The following is a 20,344-nucleotide window of genomic DNA, read 5'->3' on the forward strand; positions in this document are numbered from 1 at the left end:
AGGAAAACTGGCCAATCGTAGGCCATGATCAGCCTATCCCAGATAGACATGTTCCATGCACAGACACTGACCAATCCTAAAGGACGACCATCCTGTCCCTCCCATCTATGCCTGAGTAGAAAAACTGGCCAATCGTAGGCCATGATCAGCCTATCCCAGATAGACATGTTCCATTCACAGACACTGACCAATCCTAAAGTGTGACCAGCCTGTCTCTCCCATCTATGCCTGAGCAGGAAAACTGGCCAATCCTACGCCATGTTCAGCCTATGCCACTGAGACAAGTTCCATGCACATACACTGACCAATCCTAAAGTGTGACCAGCCTGCCTCTCTCATCTATGCCTGAGCAGGAAAACTGGTCAATCCTACTCCATGATCAGCCTATCCCACTGAGACAAGATCCATGCACAGACAGTGACTAATACTAAAGGGTGACTAGCCTGTCTCTCCCATCTATTCTTGTGCCCGAAAACTGGCCAATCCCAGGACATGATCAGCCTATCCAACTAAGACAAGTCCTATGCACAGACACTGACCAATCCTAAAGTGTGACCATCCTGTCTCTCCCATCTATGCCTGAGCAGGAAAACTGGCCAATCCTAGGCCATGATCAGCCTATCCCAGAGAGACAAGTTCCATGCACAGACACTGACCAATCCTAAAGGGTGACCAGCCTGTCTCTCCCATCTATGCCTGTGCAGGAAAACTGGCCAATCCTACGCCTTGATCAGCCTATCCCAGAGAGACAAGTTCCATGCACAGACACTGACCAGTCCTAAAGGATTACCAGCCTGTCTCTCCCATCTATGCCTGAGCAGGAAAACTTGCCAATCCCAGGCCATGATCAGCCTATCCCACTGAGACAAGTTCCATGCACAGACACTGACCAATCCTAAAGGATGACCAGCCTGTCTCTCCCATCTATGCCTGAGCAGGAAAACTGCCCAATCCCAGGCCATGATCAGCCTATCCCATATAAACATGTTCCATGCAGAGACACTGACCATTCCTAAAGGGTGACCAGCCTGTCTCTCCCATCTATGCCTGCGCCCGAAAACTGGCCAATCCCAGGACACGATCAGCCTATCCCACTGAGACAAGTCCTATGCACAGACACTGACCAATCCTGAGGTGTGACCATCCTGTCTCTCTCATCTATACTGCGCAGGAAAACTGGCCAATGCTACGCCATGATCAGCCTATCCCACTGAGACAAGTTCCATTCACAGACACTGACCAATCCTATAGTGTGACCAGCCTGTCTCTCCCATCTATGCCTAAGCAGGAAAACTGGCCAATCCTACACCATGATCAGCCTATGCCACTGAGATAAGTTCCATGCACAGACACTGACCAATCCTAAAGTGTGACCAGCCTGCCTCTCTCATCTATGCCTGAGCAGGAAAACTGGCCAATCCTACACCATGATCAGCCTATGCCACTGAGATAAGTTCCATGCACAGACACTGACCAATCCTAAAGTGTGACCAGCCTGCCTCTCTCATCTATGCCTGAGCAGGAAAACTGGCCAATCCTACGCCATGATCAGCCTATCCCACTGAGACAAGATCCATGCACAGACACTGACCAATCCTAAAGGGTGACCAGCCGTTCTCTCCCATCTATGCCTGTGCCCGAAAACTGGCCAATCCCAGGACATGATCAGCCTATCCCACTGAGACAAGTCCTATGCACAGACACTGACCAATCCTAAAGTGTGACCATCCTGTCTCTACCATCTATGCCTGAGCAGGAAAACTGGCCAATCCTAGGCCATGATCAGCCTATCCCAGATAGACATGTTCCATGCACAGACACTGACCAATCCTAAAGGGTGACCATCCTGTCCCTCCCATCTATGCCTGAGCAGGAAAACTGGCCAATCCTAGGCCATGATCAGCCTATCCCAGATAGATATCTACCATGCACAGACACTGACCAATCCTAAAGGGTGACCATCCTGTCCCTCCCATCTATGCCTGTGCAGGAAAACTGGCCAATCCTACGACATGATCAGCCTATCCCAGATAGACATGTTCCATGCAGAGACAATGACCAATCCTAAAGGGTGACCAGCCTGTCTCTCCCATCAATGCCTGCGCATGGAAACTGGCCAATCCTACGCCTTGATCAGCCTATCCCACTGACACAAGTTCCATGCACAGACAATGACCAATCCTAAAGGGTGACCAGCCTGTCTCTCCCATCTATGCCTGAGCAGGAAAACTGGCCAATCCCAGGCCATGATCAGCCTCTCCCACTGAGACAAGTTCCATGCACAGACACTGACCAATCCTAAAGTGTGACCAGCCTGTCTCTCCCATCTATGCCTGTGCAGGAAAACTGGCCAATCCCAGGCCATGATCAGCCAATCCCAGATAGACACGTTCCATGCACAGACACTGACCAATCATAAAGAGTGACCATCCTGTCCCTCCCATCTATGCCTGCTCCCGAAAACTGGCCAATCCTACGCTATGATTAGCCTATCCCACTGAGACAGGTTCCATGCAGACACTGACCAATCCTAAAGGGTGACCAGGCTGTCTCTCCCATCTATGCCTGCGCAGGAAAACTGGCCAATCCTAGGCCAAGATCAGCCTTTCCCAGAGAGGCAAGTTCCATGCAAAGACACTGACCAATCCTAAAGGGTGACCAGCCTGTCTCTCCCATCTATGCCTGCGCAGGAAAACTGGCCAATCGTACGCCATGATCAGCCTATCCCAATGAGACAGGTTCCATTCACAGACACTGACCAATCCAAAAGGGCGACCAGCCTGTCCCTCCCACCTATGCCTAAACTGGAAAACTGGCCATTCATATGCCATGATCAGCCTATCCCAGATAGAAAAGTTCCATGCACAGACACTGACCAATCCTAAAGTGTGACCAGCCTGTCTCTCCTCTCTATGCCTGAGCAGGAAAACTGGCCAATCCCAGGCCATGATCAGCCTATCCCAGATAGACATGTTCCATGCACAGACACTGACCAATCCTAAAGGGTGACCAGCCTGTCTCTCCCATCTATGCCTGCACAGGAAAACTGGCCAATCCTATGCCATGATCAGCCTATCCCACTGAGACAAGTTCCATGCACAGACACTGACCAATCCTAAAGGGTGTCCATCCTGTCCCTCCCATCTATGCCTGAGCAGGAAAACTGGCCAATCCTACGCCATGATCAGCCTATGCCACTGAGACACGTTCCATGCACAGACACTGACCAATCCAAAAGGTTGTCCCTCCCATCTATGCCTGAGCAGGAAAACTGGCCAATCCCAGGACATGACCAGCCTATCCCAGATATACACGTTCCATGCACAGACACTGACCAATCCTAAAGGGTGACCATCCTGTCTCTCCCATCAATGCCTGCGCCTGGAAACTGGCCAATCCTACGCCTTGATCAGCCTATCCCACTGAGACAAGTTCCATGCACAGACAATGACCAATCGTAAAGGGTGACCAGTCTGTCTCTCCCATCTATGCCTGAGCAGGAAAACTGGCCAATCCCAGGCCATGATCAGCCTCTCCCACTGAGACAAGTTCCATGCACAGACACTGACCAATCCTAAAGTGTGACCAGCCTGTCTCTCCCATCTATGCCTGTGCAGGAAAACTGGCCAATCCCAGGCCATGATCAGCCAATCCCAGATAGACACGTTCCATGCACAGACACTGACCAATCATAAAGAGTGACCATCCTGTCCCTCCCATCTATGCCTGAGCAGGAAAACTGGCCAATTCTAGGCCATGATCAGCCTATCCCAGATAGACATGTTCCATGCACAGACACTGACGAATCCTAAAGTGTGACCAGCCTGTCACTCCCATCTATGCCTGCACAGGAAAACTGGCTACTCCCAGGCCATGATCAGCCGATCCCAGATAGACAGGTTCCATGCACATACACTGACCAATCCTAAAGGACGACCATCCAGTCTCTCCCATCTATGCCTGCTCCCGAAAACTGGCCAATCCTACGCTATGATTAGCCTATCCCACTGAGACAGGTTCCATGCAGACACTGACCAATCCTAAAGGGTGACCAGGCTGTCTCTCCCATCTATGCCTGCGCAGGAAAACTGGCCAATCCTAGGCCAAGATCAGCCTTTCCCAGAGAGGCAAGTTCCATGCAAAGACACTGACCAATCCTAAAGGGTGACCAGCCTGTCTCTCCCATCTATGCCTGCGCAGGAAAACTGGCCAATCGTACGCCATGATCAGCCTATCCCAATGAGACAGGTTCCATTCACAGACACTGACCAATCCAAAAGGGCGACCAGCCTGTCCCTCCCACCTATGCCTAAACTGGAAAACTGGCCATTCATATGCCATGATCAGCCTATCCCAGATAGAAAAGTTCCATGCACAGACACTGACCAATCCTAAAGTGTGACCAGCCTGTCTCTCCTCTCTATGCCTGAGCAGGAAAACTGGCCAATCCCAGGCCATGATCAGCCTATCCCAGATAGACATGTTCCATGCACAGACACTGACCAATCCTAAAGGGTGACCAGCCTGTCTCTCCCATCTATGCCTGCACAGGAAAACTGGCCAATCCTATGCCATGATCAGCCTATCCCACTGAGACAAGTTCCATGCACAGACACTGACCAATCCTAAAGGGTGTCCATCCTGTCCCTCCCATCTATGCCTGAGCAGGAAAACTGGCCAATCCTACGCCATGATCAGCCTATGCCACTGAGACACGTTCCATGCACAGACACTGACCAATCCAAAAGGTTGACCATCCTGTCCCTCCCATCTATGCCTGAGCAGGAAAACTGGCCAATCCCAGGACATGACCAGCCTATCCCAGATATACACGTTCCATGCACAGACACTGACCAATCCTAAAGGGTGACCATCCTGTCTCTCCCATCAATGCCTGCGCATGGAAACTGGCCAATCCTACGCCTTGATCAGCCTATCCCACTGAGACAAGTTCCATGCACAGACAATGACCAATCGTAAAGGGTGACCAGTCTGTCTCTCCCATCTATGCCTGAGCAGGAAAACTGGCCAATCCCAGGCCATGATCAGCCTCTCCCACTGAGACAAGTTCCATGCACAGACATTGACCAATCCTAAAGTGTGACCAGCCTGTCTCTCCCATCTATGCCTGTGCAGGAAAACTGGCCAATCCCAGGCCATGATCAGCCAATCCCAGATAGACACGTTCCATGCACAGACACTGACCAATCATAAAGAGTGACCATCCTGTCCCTCCCATCTATGCCTGAGCAGGAAAACTGGCCAATTCTAGGCCATGATCAGCCTATCCCAGATAGACATGTTCCATGCACAGACACTGACCAATCCTAAAGTGTGACCAGCCTGTCACTCCCATCTATGCCTGCACAGGAAAACTGGCTACTCCCAGGCCATGATCAGCCGATCCCTGATAGACAGGTTCCATGCACATACACTGACCAATCCTAAAGGACGACCATCCAGTCTCTCCCATCTATGCCTGCTCCCGAAAACTGGCCAATCCTACGCTATGATTAGCCTATCCCACTGAGACAGGTTCCATGCAGACACTGACCAATCCTAAAGGGTGACCAGGCTGTCTCTCCCATCTATGCCTGCGCAGGAAAACTGGCCAATCCTAGGCCAAGATCAGCCTTTCCCAGAGAGGCAAGTTCCATGCAAAGACACTGACCAATCCTAAAGGGTGACCAGCCTGTCTCTCCCATCTATGCCTGCGCAGGAAAACTGGCCAATCGTACGCCATGATCAGCCTATCCCAATGAGACAGGTTCCATTCACAGACACTGACCAATCCAAAAGGGCGACCAGCCTGTCCCTCCCACCTATGCCTAAACTGGAAAACTGGCCATTCATATGCCATGATCAGCCTATCCCAGATAGAAAAGTTCCATGCACAGACACTGACCAATCCTAAAGTGTGACCAGCCTGTCTCTCCCCTCTATGCCTGAGCAGGAAAACTGGCCAATCCCAGGCCATGATCAGCCTATCCCAGATAGACATGTTCCATGCACAGACACTGACCAATCCTAAAGGGTGACCAGCCTGTCTCTCCCATCTATGCCTGCACAGGAAAACTGGCCAATCCTATGCCATGATCAGCCTTTCCCACTGAGACAAGTTCCATGCACAGACACTGACCAATCCTAAAGTGTGACCAGCCTGTCTCTCAAATCTATGCCTGAGCAGGAAAACTGGCCAGTCCTACGCCATGATCAGCCAATCCCAGATATACACGTTCCATGCACAGACACTGACCAATCCTAAAGGGTGACCATCCTGTCCCTCCCATGTATGCCTGAGCAGGAAAACTGGCCAATCCTAGGCCATGATCAGCCTGTCCCAGATAGACATGTTCCATGCACAGACACTGACCAATCCTAAAGTGTGACCAGCCTGTCGCTCCCATCTATGCCTGCACAGGAAAACTGGCCACTCCCAGGCCATGATCAGCCTGTCCCAGATAGACATTTTCCATGCACAGACACTGCCCAATCCTAAAGTGTGACCAGCCTGTCTCTCCCATCTATGCCTGAGCAGGAAAACTGGCCAATCCTACGCCATGATCAGCCTATGCCACTGAGACAAGTTCCATGCACATACACTGACCAATCCTAAAGTGTGACCAGCCTGCCTCTCTCATCTATGCCTGAGCAGGAAAACTGGCCAATCCTACTCCATGATCAGCCTATCCCACTGAGACAAGATCCATGCACAGACACTGACTAATCCTAAAGGGTGACTAGCCTGTCTCTCCCATCTATTCTTGTGCCCGAAAACTGGCCAATCCCAGGACATGATCAGCCTATCCAACTAAGACAAGTCCTATGCACAGACACTGACCAATCCTAAAGTGTGACCATCCTGTCTCTCCCATCTATGCCTGAGCAGGAAAACTGGCCAATCCTAGGCCATGATCAGCCTATCCCAGAGAGACAAGTTCCATGCACAGACACTGACCAATCCTAAAGGGTGACCAGCCTGTCTCTCCCATCTATGCCTGTGCATGAAAACTGGCCAATCCTACGCCTTGATCAGCCTATCCCAGAGAGACAAGTTCCATGCACAGACACTGACCAGTCCTAAAGGATGACCAGCCTGTCTCTCCCATCTATGCCTGAGCAGGAAAACTTGCCAATCCCAGGCCATGATCAGCCTATCCCACTGAGACAAGTTGCATGCACAGACACTGACCAATCCTAAAGTGTGACCAGCCTGTCTCTCCCATCTATGCCTGAGCAGGAAAACTGGCCAATCGTACGCCATGATCAGCCAATCCCACTGAGACAAGTTCCATGCACAGACACTGACCAATCCTAAAGGGTGACCAGCCTGTCTCTCCCATCTATGCCTGAGCAGGAAAACTGGCCAATCCCAGGCCATGATCAGCCTATTCCACTGAGACAAGTTCCATGCACAGACACTGACCAATCCTAAAGTGTGACCAGCCTGTCTCTCACATCTATGCCTGAGCAGGAAAACTGGCCAGTCCTACGCCATGATCAGCCAATCCCAGATATACACGTTCCATGCACAGACACTGACCAATGCTAAAGGGTGACCAGCCTGTCTCTCCCATCTATGCCTGTGCATGAAAACTGGCCAATCCTACGCCTTGATCAGCCTATCCCAGAGAGACAAGTTCCATGCACAGACACTGACCAGTCCTAAAGGATGACCAGCCTGTCCCTCCCATCTATGCCTGAGCAGGAAAACTTGCCAATCCCAGGCCATGATCAGCCTATCCCACTGAGACAAGTTGCATGCACAGACACTGACCAATCCTAAAGTGTGACCAGCCTGTCTCTCCCATCTATGCCTGAGCAGGAAAACTGGCCAGTCGTACGCCATGATCAGCCAATCCCACTGAGACAAGTTCCAAGCACAGACACTGACCAATCCTAAAGGGTGACCAGCCTGTCTCTCCCATCTATGCCTGAGCAGGAAAACTGGCCAATCCCAGGCCATGATCAGCCTATTCCACTGAGACAAGTTCCATGCACAGACACTGACCAATCCTAAAGTGTGACCAGCCTATCTCTCACATCTATGCCTGAGCAGGAAAACTGGCCAGTCCTACGCCATGATCAGCCAATCCCAGATATACACGTTCCATGCACAGACACTGACCAATCCTAAAGGGTGACCATCCTGTCCCTCCCATCTATGCCTGAGCAGGAAAACTGGCCAATCCTAAGACATGATCAGCCTGTCCCAGATAGACATGTTCCATGCACAGACACTGACCAATCCTAAAGTGTGACCAGCCTGTCGCTCCCATCTATGCCTGCACAGGAAAACTGGCCACTCCCAGGCCATGATCAGCCTGTCCCAGATAGACATTTTCCATGCACAGACACTGCCCAATCCTAAAGTGTGACCAGCCTGTCTCTCCCATCTATGCCTAAGCAGGAAAACTGGCCAATCCTACGCCATGATCAGCCTATGCCACTGAGACAAGTTCCATGCACATACACTGACCAATCCTAAAGTGTGACCAGCATGCCTCTCTCATCTATGCCTGAGCAGGAAAACTGGCCAATCCTACTCCATGATCAGCCTATCCCACTGAGACAAGATCCATGCACAGACACTGACTAATCCTAAAGGGTGACTAGCCTGGCTCTCCCATCTATTCTTGTGCCCGAAAACTGGCCAATCCCAGGACATGATCAGCCTATCCAACTAAGACAAGTCCTATGCACAGACACTGACCAATCCTAAAGTGTGACCATCCTGTCTCTCCCATCTATGCCTGAGCAGGAAAACTGGCCAATCCTAGGCCATGATCAGCCTATCCCAGAGAGACAAGTTCCATGCACAGACACTGACCAATCCTAAAGGGTGACCAGCCTGTCTCTCCCATCTATGCCTGAGCAGGAAAACTGGCCAATCCTACGCCATGATCAGGCAATCCCAGATAGACACGTTCCATGCACAGACACTGACCAATCCTAAAGGGTGACGATCCTGTCCCTCCCATCTATGCCTGAGCAGGAAAACTGGCCAATCCTAGGCCATGAAAAGCCTATCCCAGAGAGGAAAGTTACATGCAAAGACACTGACCAATCCTAAAGGGTGACCAGCCTGTCTCTCCCATCTATGTCTGCGCAGGAAAACTGGCCAATCCTACGCCATGATCAGCCTATCCCAATGAGACAGGTTCCATTCACAGACACTGACCAATCCTAAAGGGTGACCATCCTGTCCCTCCCATCTATGCCTCAGCAGGAAAACTGGCCAATCCCAGGCCATGATCAGCCTATCCCAGATAGACATGTTCCATGTACAGACACTGACCAATCCTAAAGGGTGACCATCCTGTCCCTCCCATCTATGCCTGAGTAGGAAAACTGGCCAATCGTAGGCCATGATCAGCCTATCCCAGATAGACATGTTCCATGCACAGACACTGACCAATCCTAAAGGACGACCATCCTGTCCCTCCCATCTATGCCTGAGTAGAAAAACTGGCCAATCGTAGGCCATGATCAGCCTATCCCAGATAGACATGTTCCATTCACAGACACTGACCAATCCTAAAGTGTGACCAGCCTGTCTCTCCCATCTATGCCTGAGCAGGAAAACTGGCCAATCCTACGCCATGTTCAGCCTATGCCACTGAGACAAGTTCCATGCACATACACTGACCAATCCTAAAGTGTGACCAGCCTGCCTCTCTCATCTATGCCTGAGCAGGAAAACTGGCCAATCCTACTCCATGATCAGCCTATCCCACTGAGACAAGATCCATGCACAGACAGTGACTAATACTAAAGGGTGACTAGCCTGTCTCTCCCATCTATTCTTGTGCCCGAAAACTGGCCAATCCCAGGACATGATCAGCCTATCCAACTAAGACAAGTCCTATGCACAGACACTGACCAATCCTAAAGTGTGACCATCCTGTCTCTCCCATCTATGCCTGAGCAGGAAAACTGGCCAATCCTAGGCCATGATCAGCCTATCCCAGAGAGACAAGTTCCATGCACAGACACTGACCAATCCTAAAGGGTGACCAGCCTGTCTCTCCCATCTATGCCTGTGCAGGAAAACTGGCCAATCCTAAGCCTTGATCTGCCTATCCCAGAGAGACAAGTTCCATGCACAGACACTGACCAGTCCTAAAGGATTACCAGCCTGTCTCTCCCATCTATGCCTGAGCAGGAAAACTTGCCAATCCCAGGCCATGATCAGCCTATCCCACTGAGACAAGTTCCATGCACAGACACTGACCAATCCTAAAGGATGACCAGCCTTTCTCTCCCATCTATGCCTGAGCAGGAAAACTGCCCAATCCCAGGCCATGATCAGCCTATCCCATATAAACATTTTCCATGCAGAGACACTGACCATTCCTAAAGGGTGACCAGCCTGTCTCTCCCATCTATGCCTGCGCCCGAAAACTGGCCAATCCCAGGACACGATCAGCCTATCCCACTGAGACAAGTCCTATGCACAGACACTGACCAATCCTGAGGTGTGACCATCCTGTCTCTCTCATCTATACTGCGCAGGAAAACTGGCCAATGCTACGCCATGATCAGCCTATCCCACTGAGACAAGTTCCATTCACAGACACTGACCAATCCTATAGTGTGACCAGCCTGTCTCTCCCATCTATGCCTAAGCAGGAAAACTGGCCAATCCTACACCATGATCAGCCTATGCCACTGAGATAAGTTCCATGCACAGACACTGACCAATCCTAAAGTGTGACCAGCCTGCCTCTCTCATCTATGCCTGAGCAGGAAAACTGGCCAATCCTACGCCATGATCAGCCTATCCCACTGAGACAAGATCCATGCACAGACACTGACCAATCCTAAAGGGTGACCAGCCGTTCTCTCCCATCTATGCCTGTGCCCGAAAACTGGCCAATCCCAGGACATGATCAGCCTATCCCACTGAGACAAGTCCTATGCACAGACACTGACCAATCCTAAAGTGTGACCATCCTGTCTCTACCATCTATGCCTGAGCAGGAAAACTGGCCAATCCTAGGCCATGATCAGCCTATCCCAGATAGACATGTTCCATGCACAGACACTGACCAATCCTAAAGGGTGACCATCCTGTCCCTCCCATCTATGCCTGAGCAGGAAAACTGGCCAATCCTAGGCCATGATCAGCCTATCCCAGATAGATATCTACCATGCACAGACACTGACCAATCCTAAAGGGTGACCATCCTGTCCCTCCCATCTATGCCTGTGCAGGAAAACTGGCCAATCCTACGACATGATCAGCCTATCCCAGATAGACATGTTCCATGCAGAGACAATGACCAATCCTAAAGGGTGACCAGCCTGTCTCTCCCATCTATGCCTGCACAGGAAACTGGCCAATCCTAGGCCATGATCAGCCTATCCCAGAGAGACAAGTTCAATGCACAGACACTGACCAATCCTAAAGGGTGACCATCCTGTCTCTCCCATCAATGCCTGCGCATGGAAACTGGCCAATCCTACGCCTTGATCAGCCTATCCCACTGACACAAGTTCCATGCACAGACAATGACCAATCCTAAAGGGTGACCAGCCTGTCTCTCCCATATATGCCTGAGCAGGAAAACTGGCCAATCCCAGGCCATGATCAGCCTATCCCACTGAGACAAGTTCCATGCACAGACACTGACCAATCCTAAAGTGTGACCAGTCTGTCTCTCCCATCTATGCCTGAGCAGGAAAACTGGCCAATCCCAGGCCATGATCAGCCTTTCCCACTGAGACAAGTTCCATGCACAGACACCGACCAATCCTAAAGTGTGACCAGCCTGTCTCTCTCATCTATGCCTGAGCAGGAAAACTGGCCAATCCTAGGCCATGATCAGCCTATCCCACTGAGACAAGTTCCATGCACAGACACTGACCAATCCTAAAGGGTGACCAGTCTGTCTCTCCCATCTATGCCTGAGCAGGAAAACTGGCCAATCCCAGGCCATGATCAGCCTCTAACACTGAGACAAGTTCCATGCACAGACACTGACCAATCCTAAAGCGTGACCAGCCTGTCTCTCCCATCTATGCCTGTGCAGGAAAACTGGCCAATCCCAGGCCATGATCAGACAATCCCAGATAGACACGTTCCATGCACAGACACTGACCAATCATAAAGAGTGACCATCCTGTCCCTCCCATCTATGCCTAAGCAGGAAAACTGGCCAATTCTAGGCCATAATCAGCCTATCCCAGATAGACATGTTCCATGCAAAGACACTGACCAATCCTAAAGGGTGACCAGCCTGTCTCTCCCATCTATGCCTGCGCAGGAAAACTGGCCGATCGTACGCCATGATCAGCCTATCCCAATGAGACAGGTTCCATTCACAGACACTGACCAATCCAAAAGGGCGACCAGCCTGTCCCTCCCACCTATGCCTAAACTGGAAAACTGGCCATTCATATGCCATGATCAGCCTATCCCAGATAGACAAGTTCCATGCACAGACACTGACCAATCCTAAAGTGTGACCAGCCTGTCCCCTCTATGCCTGAGCAGGAAAACTGGCCAATCCCAGGCCATGATCAGCCTATCCCAGATAGACATGTTCCATGCACAGACACTGACCAATCCTAAAGTGTGACCAGCCTGTCTCTCACATCTATGCCTGAGCAGGAAAACTGGCCAGTCCTACGCCATGATCAGCCAATCCCAGATATACACGTTCCATGCACAGACACTGACCAATCCTAAAGGGTGACCATCCTGTCCCTCCCATCTATGCCTGAGCAGGAAAACTGGCCAATCCTAGGCCATGATCAGCCTGTCCCAGATAGACATGTTCCATGCACAGACACTGACCAATCCTAAAGTGTGACCAGCCTGTCGCTCCCATCTATGCCTGCACAGGAAAACTGGCCACTCCCAGGCCATGATCAGCCTATCCCAGATAGACAGGTTCCATGCACATACACTGACCAATCCTAAAGGACGACCATCCAGTCTCTCCCATCTATGCCTGCACCCGAAAACTGGTCAATCCTACGCCATGATCAGCCTATCCCAATGAGACAGGTTCCATTCACAGACACTGACCAATCCTAAAGGTTGACCATCATGTCCCTCCCATCTATGCCTGAGCAGGAAAACTGGCCAATCCCAGGCCATGACCAGCCTATCCCAGATATACACGTTCCATGCACAGACACTGACCAATCCTAAAGGGTGACCATCCTGTCTCTCCCATCAATGCCTGCGCATGGAAACTGGCCAATCCTACGCCTTGATCAGCCTATCCCACTGAGACAAGTTCCATGCACAGACAATGACCAATCGTAAAGGGTGACCAGTCTGTCTCTCCCATCTATGCCTGAGCAGGAAAACTGGCCAATCCCAGGCCATGAACAGCCTCTCCCACTGAGACAAGTTCCATGCACAGACACTGACCAATCCTAAAGTGTGACCAGCCTGTCTCTCCCATCTATGCCTGTGCAGGAAAACTGGCCAATCCCAGGCCATGATCAGCCAATCCCAGATAGACACGTTCCATGCACAGACACTGACCAATCATAAAGAGTGACCATCCTGTCCCTCCCATCTATGCCTGCACCGGAAAACTGGCTACTCCCAGGCCATGATCAGCCTATCCCAGATAGACAGGTTCCATGCACATACACTGACCAATCCTAAAGGACGACCATCCAGTCTCTCCCATCTATGCCTGCTCCCGAAAACTGGCCAATCCTACGCTATGATTAGCCTATCCCACTGAGACAGGTTCCATGCAGACACTGACCAATCCTAAAGGGTGACCAGGCTGTCTCTCCCATCTATGCCTGCGCAGGAAAACTGGCCAATCCCAGGACATGATCAGCCTATCCAACTAAGACAAGTCCTATGCACAGACACTGACCAATCCTAAAGTGTGACCATCCTGTCTCTCCCATCTATGCCTGAGCAGGAAAACTGGCCAATCCTAGGCCATGATCAGCCTATCCCAGAGAGACAAGTTCCATGCACAGACACTGACCAATCCTAAAGGGTGACCAGCCTGTCTCTCCCATCTATGCCTGTGCAGGAAAACTGGCCAATCCTACGCCTTGATCAGCCTATCCCAGAGAGACAAGTTCCATGCACAGACACTGACCAGTCCTAAAGGATGACCAGCCTGTCTCTCCCATCTATGCCTGAGCAGGAAAACTTGCCAATCCCAGGCCATGATCAGCCTATCCCACTGAGACAAGTTGCATGCACAGACACTGACCAATCCTAAAGTGTGACCAGCCTGTCTCTCCCATCTATGCCTGAGCAGGAAAACTGGCCAATCGTACGCCATGATCAGCCAATCCCACTGAGACAAGTTCCATGCACAGACACTGACCAATCCTAAAGGGTGACCAGCCTGTCTCTCCCATCTATGCCTGAGCAGGAAAACTGGCCAATCCCAGGCCATGATCAGCCTATTCCACTGAGACAAGTTCCATGCACAGACACTGACCAATCCTAAAGTGTGACCAGCCTGTCTCTCACATCTATGCCTGAGCAGGAAAACTGGCCAGTCCTACGCCATGATCAGCCAATCCCAGATATACACGTTCCATGCACAGACACTGACCAATCCTAAAGGGTGACCATCCTGTCCCTCCCATCTATGCCTGAGCAGGAAAACTGGCCAATCCTAAGACATGATCAGCCTGTCCCAGATAGACATGTTCTATGCACAGACACTGACCAATCCTAAAGTGTGACCAGCCTGTCGCTCCCATCTATGCCTGCACAGGAAAACTGGCCACTCCCAGGCCATGATCAGCCTGTCCCAGATACACATTTTCCATGCACAGACACTGCCCAATCCTAAAGTGTGACCAGCCTGTCTCTCCCATCTATGCCTAAGCAGGAAAACTGGCCAATCCTACGCCATGATCAGCCTATGCCACTGAGACAAGTTCCATGCACATACACTGACCAATCCTAAAGTGTGACCAGCATGCCTCTCTCATCTATGCCTGAGCAGGAAAACTGGCCAATCCTACTCCATGATCAGCCTATCCCACTGAGACAAGATCCATGCACATACACTGACTAATCCTAAAGGGTGACTAGCCTGGCTCTCCCATCTATTCTTGTGCCCGAAAACTGGCCAATCCCAGGACATGATCAGCCTATCCAACTAAGACAAGTCCTATGCACAGACACTGACCAATCCTAAAGTGTGACCATCCTGTCTCTCCCATCTATGCCTGAGCAGGAAAACTGGCCAATCCTAGGCCATGATCAGCCTATCCCAGAGAGACAAGTTCCATGCACAGACACTGACCAATCCTAAAGGGTGACCAGCCTGTCTCTCCCATCTATGCCTGAGCAGGAAAACTGGCCAATCCTACGCCATGATCAGGCAATCCCAGATAGACACGTTCCATGCACAGACACTGACCAATCCTAAAGGGTGACCATCCTGTCCCTCCCATCTATGCCTGAGCAGGAAAACTGGCCAATCCTAGGCCATGAAAAGCCTATCCCAGAGAGGAAAGTTACATGCAAAGACACTGACCAATCCTAAAGGGTGACCAGCCTGTCTCTCCAATCTATGTCTGCGCAGGAAAACTGGCCAATCCTACGCCATGATCAGCCTATCCCAATGAGACAGGTTCCATTCACAGACACTGACCAATCCTAAAGGGTGACCATCCTGTCCCTCCCATCTATGCCTCAGCAGGAAAACTGGCCAATCCCAGGCCATGATCAGCCTATCCCAGATAGACATGTTCCATGCACAGACACTGACCAATCCTAAAGGACGACCATCCTGTCCCTCCCATCTATGCCTGAGTAGAAAAACTGGCCAATCGTAGGCCATGATCAGCCTATCCCAGATAGACATGTTCCATGCACAGACACTGACCAATCCTAAAGGACGACCATCCTGTCCCTCCCATCTATGCCTGAGTAGAAAAACTGGCCAATCGTAGGCCATGATCAGCCTATCCCAGATAGACATGTTCCATTCACAGACACTGACCAATCCTAAAGTGTGACCAGCCTGTCTCTCCCATCTATGCCTGAGCAGGAAAACTGGCCAATCCTACGCCATGTTCAGCCTATGCCACTGAGACAAGTTCCATGCACATACACTGACCAATCCTAAAGTGTGACCAGCCTGCCTCTCTCATCTATGCCTGAGCAGGAAAACTGGTCAATCCTACTCCATGATCAGCCTATCCCACTGAGACAAGATCCATGCACAGACAGTGACTAATACTAAAGGGTGACTAGCCTGTCTCTCCCATCTATTCTTGTGCCCGAAAACTGGCCAATCCCAGGACATGATCAGCCTATCCAACTAAGACAAGTCCTATGCACAGACACTGACCAATCCTAAAGTGTGACCATCCTGTCTCTCCCATCTATGCCTGAGCAGGAAAACTGGCCAATCCTAGGCCATGATCAGCCTATCCCAGAGAGACAAGTTCCATGCACAGACACTGACCAATCCTAAAGGGTGACCAGCCTGTCTCTCCTATCTATGCCTGTGCAGGAAAACTGGCCAATCCTACGCCTTGATCAGCCTATCCCAGAGAAACAAGTTCCATGCACAGACACTGACCAGTCCTAAAGGATTACCAGCCTGTCTCTCCCATCTATGCCTGAGCAGGAAAACTTGCCAATCCCAGGCCATGATCAGCCTATCCCACTGAGACAAGTTCCATGCACAGACACTGACCAATCCTAAAGGATGACCAGCCTGTCTCTCCCATCTATGCCTGAGCAGGAAAACTGCCCAATCCCAGGCCATGATCAGCCTATCCCATATAAACATGTTCCATGCAGAGACACTGACCATTCCTAAAGGGTGACCAGCCTGTCTCTCCCATCTATGCCTGCGTCCGAAAACTGGCCAATCCCAGGACACGATCAGCCTATCCCACTGAGACAAGTCCTATGCACAGACACTGACCAATCCTGAGGTGTGACCATCCTGTCTCTCCCATCTATACTGCGCAGGAAAACTGGCCAATGCTACGCCATGATCAGCCTATCCCACTGAGACAAGATCCATGCACAGACAGTGACTAATACTAAAGGGTGACTAGCCTGTCTCTCCCATCTATTCTTGTGCCCGAAAACTGGCCAATCCCAGGACATGATCAGCCTATCCAACTAAGACAAGTCCTATGCACAGACACTGACCAATCCTAAAGTGTGACCATCCTGTCTCTCCCATCTATGCCTGAGCAGGAAAACTGGCCAATCCTAGGCCATGATCAGCCTATCCCAGAGAGACAAGTTCCATGCACAGACACTGACCAATCCTAAAGGGTGACCAGCCTGTCTCTCCCATCTATGCCTGTGCAGGAAAACTGGCCAATCCTAAGCCTTGATCTGCCTATCCCAGAGAGACAAGTTCCATGCACAGACACTGACCAGTCCTAAAGGATTACCAGCCTGTCTCTCCCATCTATGCCTGAGCAGGAAAACTTGCCAATCCCAGGCCATGATCAGCCTATCCCACTGAGACAAGTTCCATGCACAGACACTGACCAATCCTAAAGGATGACCAGCCTGTCTCTCCCATCTATGCCTGAGCAGGAAAACTGCCCAATCCCAGGCCATGATCAGCCTATCCCATATAAACATGTTCCATGCAGAGACACTGACCATTCCTAAAGGGTGACCAGCCTGTCTCTCCCATCTATGCCTGCGCCCGAAAACTGGCCAATCCCAGGACACGATCAGCCTATCCCACTGAGACAAGTCCTATGCACAGACACTGACCAATCCTGAGGTGTGACCATCCTGTCTCTCTCATCTATACTGCGCAGGAAAACTGGCCAATGCTACGCCATGATCAGCCTATCCCACTGAGACAAGTTCCATTCACAGACACTGACCAATCCTATAGTGTGACCAGCCTGTCTCTCCCATCTATGCCTAAGCAGGAAAACTGGCCAATCCTACACCATGATCAGCCTATGCCACTGAGATAAGTTCCATGCACAGACACTGACCAATCCTAAAGTGTGACCAGCCTGCCTCTCTCATCTATGCCTGAGCAGGAAAACTGGCCAATCCTACGCCATGATCAGCCTATCCCACTGAGACAAGATCCATGCACAGACACTGACCAATCCTAGAGGGTGACCAGCCGTTCTCTCCCATCTATGCCTGTGCCCGAAAACTGGCCAATCCCAGGACATGATCAGCCTATCCCACTGAGACAAGTCCTATGCACAGACACTGACCAATCCTAAAGTGTGACCATCCTGTCTCTACCATCTATGCCTGAGCAGGAAAACTGGCCAATCCTAGGCCATGATCAGCCTATCCCAGATAGACATGTTCCATGCACAGACACTGACCAATCCTAAAGGGTGACCATCCTGTCCCTCCCATCTATGCCTGAGCAGGAAAACTGGCCAATCCTAGGCCATGATCAGCCTATCCCAGATAGATATCTACCATGCACAGACACTGACCAATCCTAAAGGGTGACCATCCTGTCCCTCCCATCTATGCCTGTGCAGGAAAACTGGCCAATCCTACGACATGATCAGCCTATCCCAGATAGACATGTTCCATGCAGAGACAATGACCAATCCTAAAGGGTGACCAGCCTGTCTCTCCCATCTATGCCTGCACAGGAAACTGGCCAATCCTAGGCCATGATCAGCCTATCCCAGAGAGACAAGTTCAATGCACAGACACTGACCAATCCTAAAGGGTGACCATCCTGTCTCTCCCATCAATGCCTGCGCATGGAAACTGGCCAATCCTACGCCTTGATCAGCCTATCCCACTGACACAAGTTCCATGCACAGACAATGACCAATCCTAAAGGGTGACCAGCCTGTCTCTCCCATATATGCCTGAGCAGGAAAACTGGCCAATCCCAGGCCATGATCAGCCTATCCCACTGAGACAAGTTCCATGCACAGACACTGACCAATCCTAAAGTGTGACCAGTCTGTCTCTCCCATCTATGCCTGAGCAGGAAAACTGGCCAATCCCAGGCCATGATCAGCCTTTCCCACTGAGACAAGTTCCATGCACAGACACCGACCAATCCTAAAGTGTGACCAGCCTGTCTCTCTCATCTATGCCTGAGCAGGAAAACTGGCCAATCCTAGGCCATGATCAGCCTATCCCACTGAGACAAGTTCCATGCACAGACACTGACCAATCCTAAAGGGTGACCAGTCTGTCTCTCCCATCTATGCCTGAGCAGGAAAACTGGCCAATCCCAGGCCATGATCAGCCTCTAACACTGAGACAAGTTCCATGCACAGACACTGACCAATCCTAAAGCGTGACCAGCCTGTCTCTCCCATCTATGCCTGTGCAGGAAAACTGGCCAATCCCAGGCCATGATCAGACAATCCCAGATAGACACGTTCCATGCACAGACACTGACCAATCATAAAGAGTGACCATCCTGTCCCTCCCATCTATGCCTAAGCAGGAAAACTGGCCAATTCTAGGCCATAATCAGCCTATCCCAGATAGACATGTTCCATGCAAAGACACTGACCAATCCTAAAGGGTGACCAGCCTGTCTCTCCCATCTATGCCTGCGCAGGAAAACTGGCCGATCGTACGCCATGATCAGCCTATCCCAATGAGACAGGTTCCATTCACAGACACTGACCAATCCAAAAGGGCGACCAGCCTGTCCCTCCCACCTATGCCTAAACTGGAAAACTGGCCATTCATATGCCATGATCAGCCTATCCCAGATAGACAAGTTCCATGCACAGACACTGACCAATCCTAAAGTGTGACCAGCCTGTCCCCTCTATGCCTGAGCAGGAAAACTGGCCAATCCCAGGCCATGATCAGCCTATCCCAGATAGACATGTTCCATGCACAGACACTGACCAATCCTAAAGTGTGACCAGCCTGTCTCTCACATCTATGCCTGAGCAGGAAAACTGGCCAGTCCTACGCCATGATCAGCCAATCCCAGATATACACGTTCCATGCACAGACACTGACCAATCCTAAAGGGTGACCATCCTGTCCCTCCCATCTATGCCTGAGCAGGAAAACTGGCCAATCCTAGGCCATGATCAGCCTGTCCCAGATAGACATGTTCCATGCACAGACACTGACCAATCCTAAAGTGTGACCAGCCTGTCGCTCCCATCTATGCCTGCACAGGAAAACTGGCCACTCCCAGGCCATGATCAGCCTATCCCAGATAGACAGGTTCCATGCACATACACTGACCAATCCTAAAGGACGACCATCCAGTCTCTCCCATCTATGCCTGCACCCGAAAACTGGTCAATCCTACGCCATGATCAGCCTATCCCAATGAGACAGGTTCCATTCACAGACACTGACCAATCCTAAAGGTTGACCATCATGTCCCTCCCATCTATGCCTGAGCAGGAAAACTGGCCAATC

This window comes from Ambystoma mexicanum, chromosome 11, assembly GCF_040938575.1.
Source record: "Ambystoma mexicanum isolate Mex_15411 chromosome 11, UKY_AmexF1_1, whole genome shotgun sequence".
Taxonomy (NCBI): Eukaryota; Metazoa; Chordata; class Amphibia; order Caudata; family Ambystomatidae; genus Ambystoma; species Ambystoma mexicanum.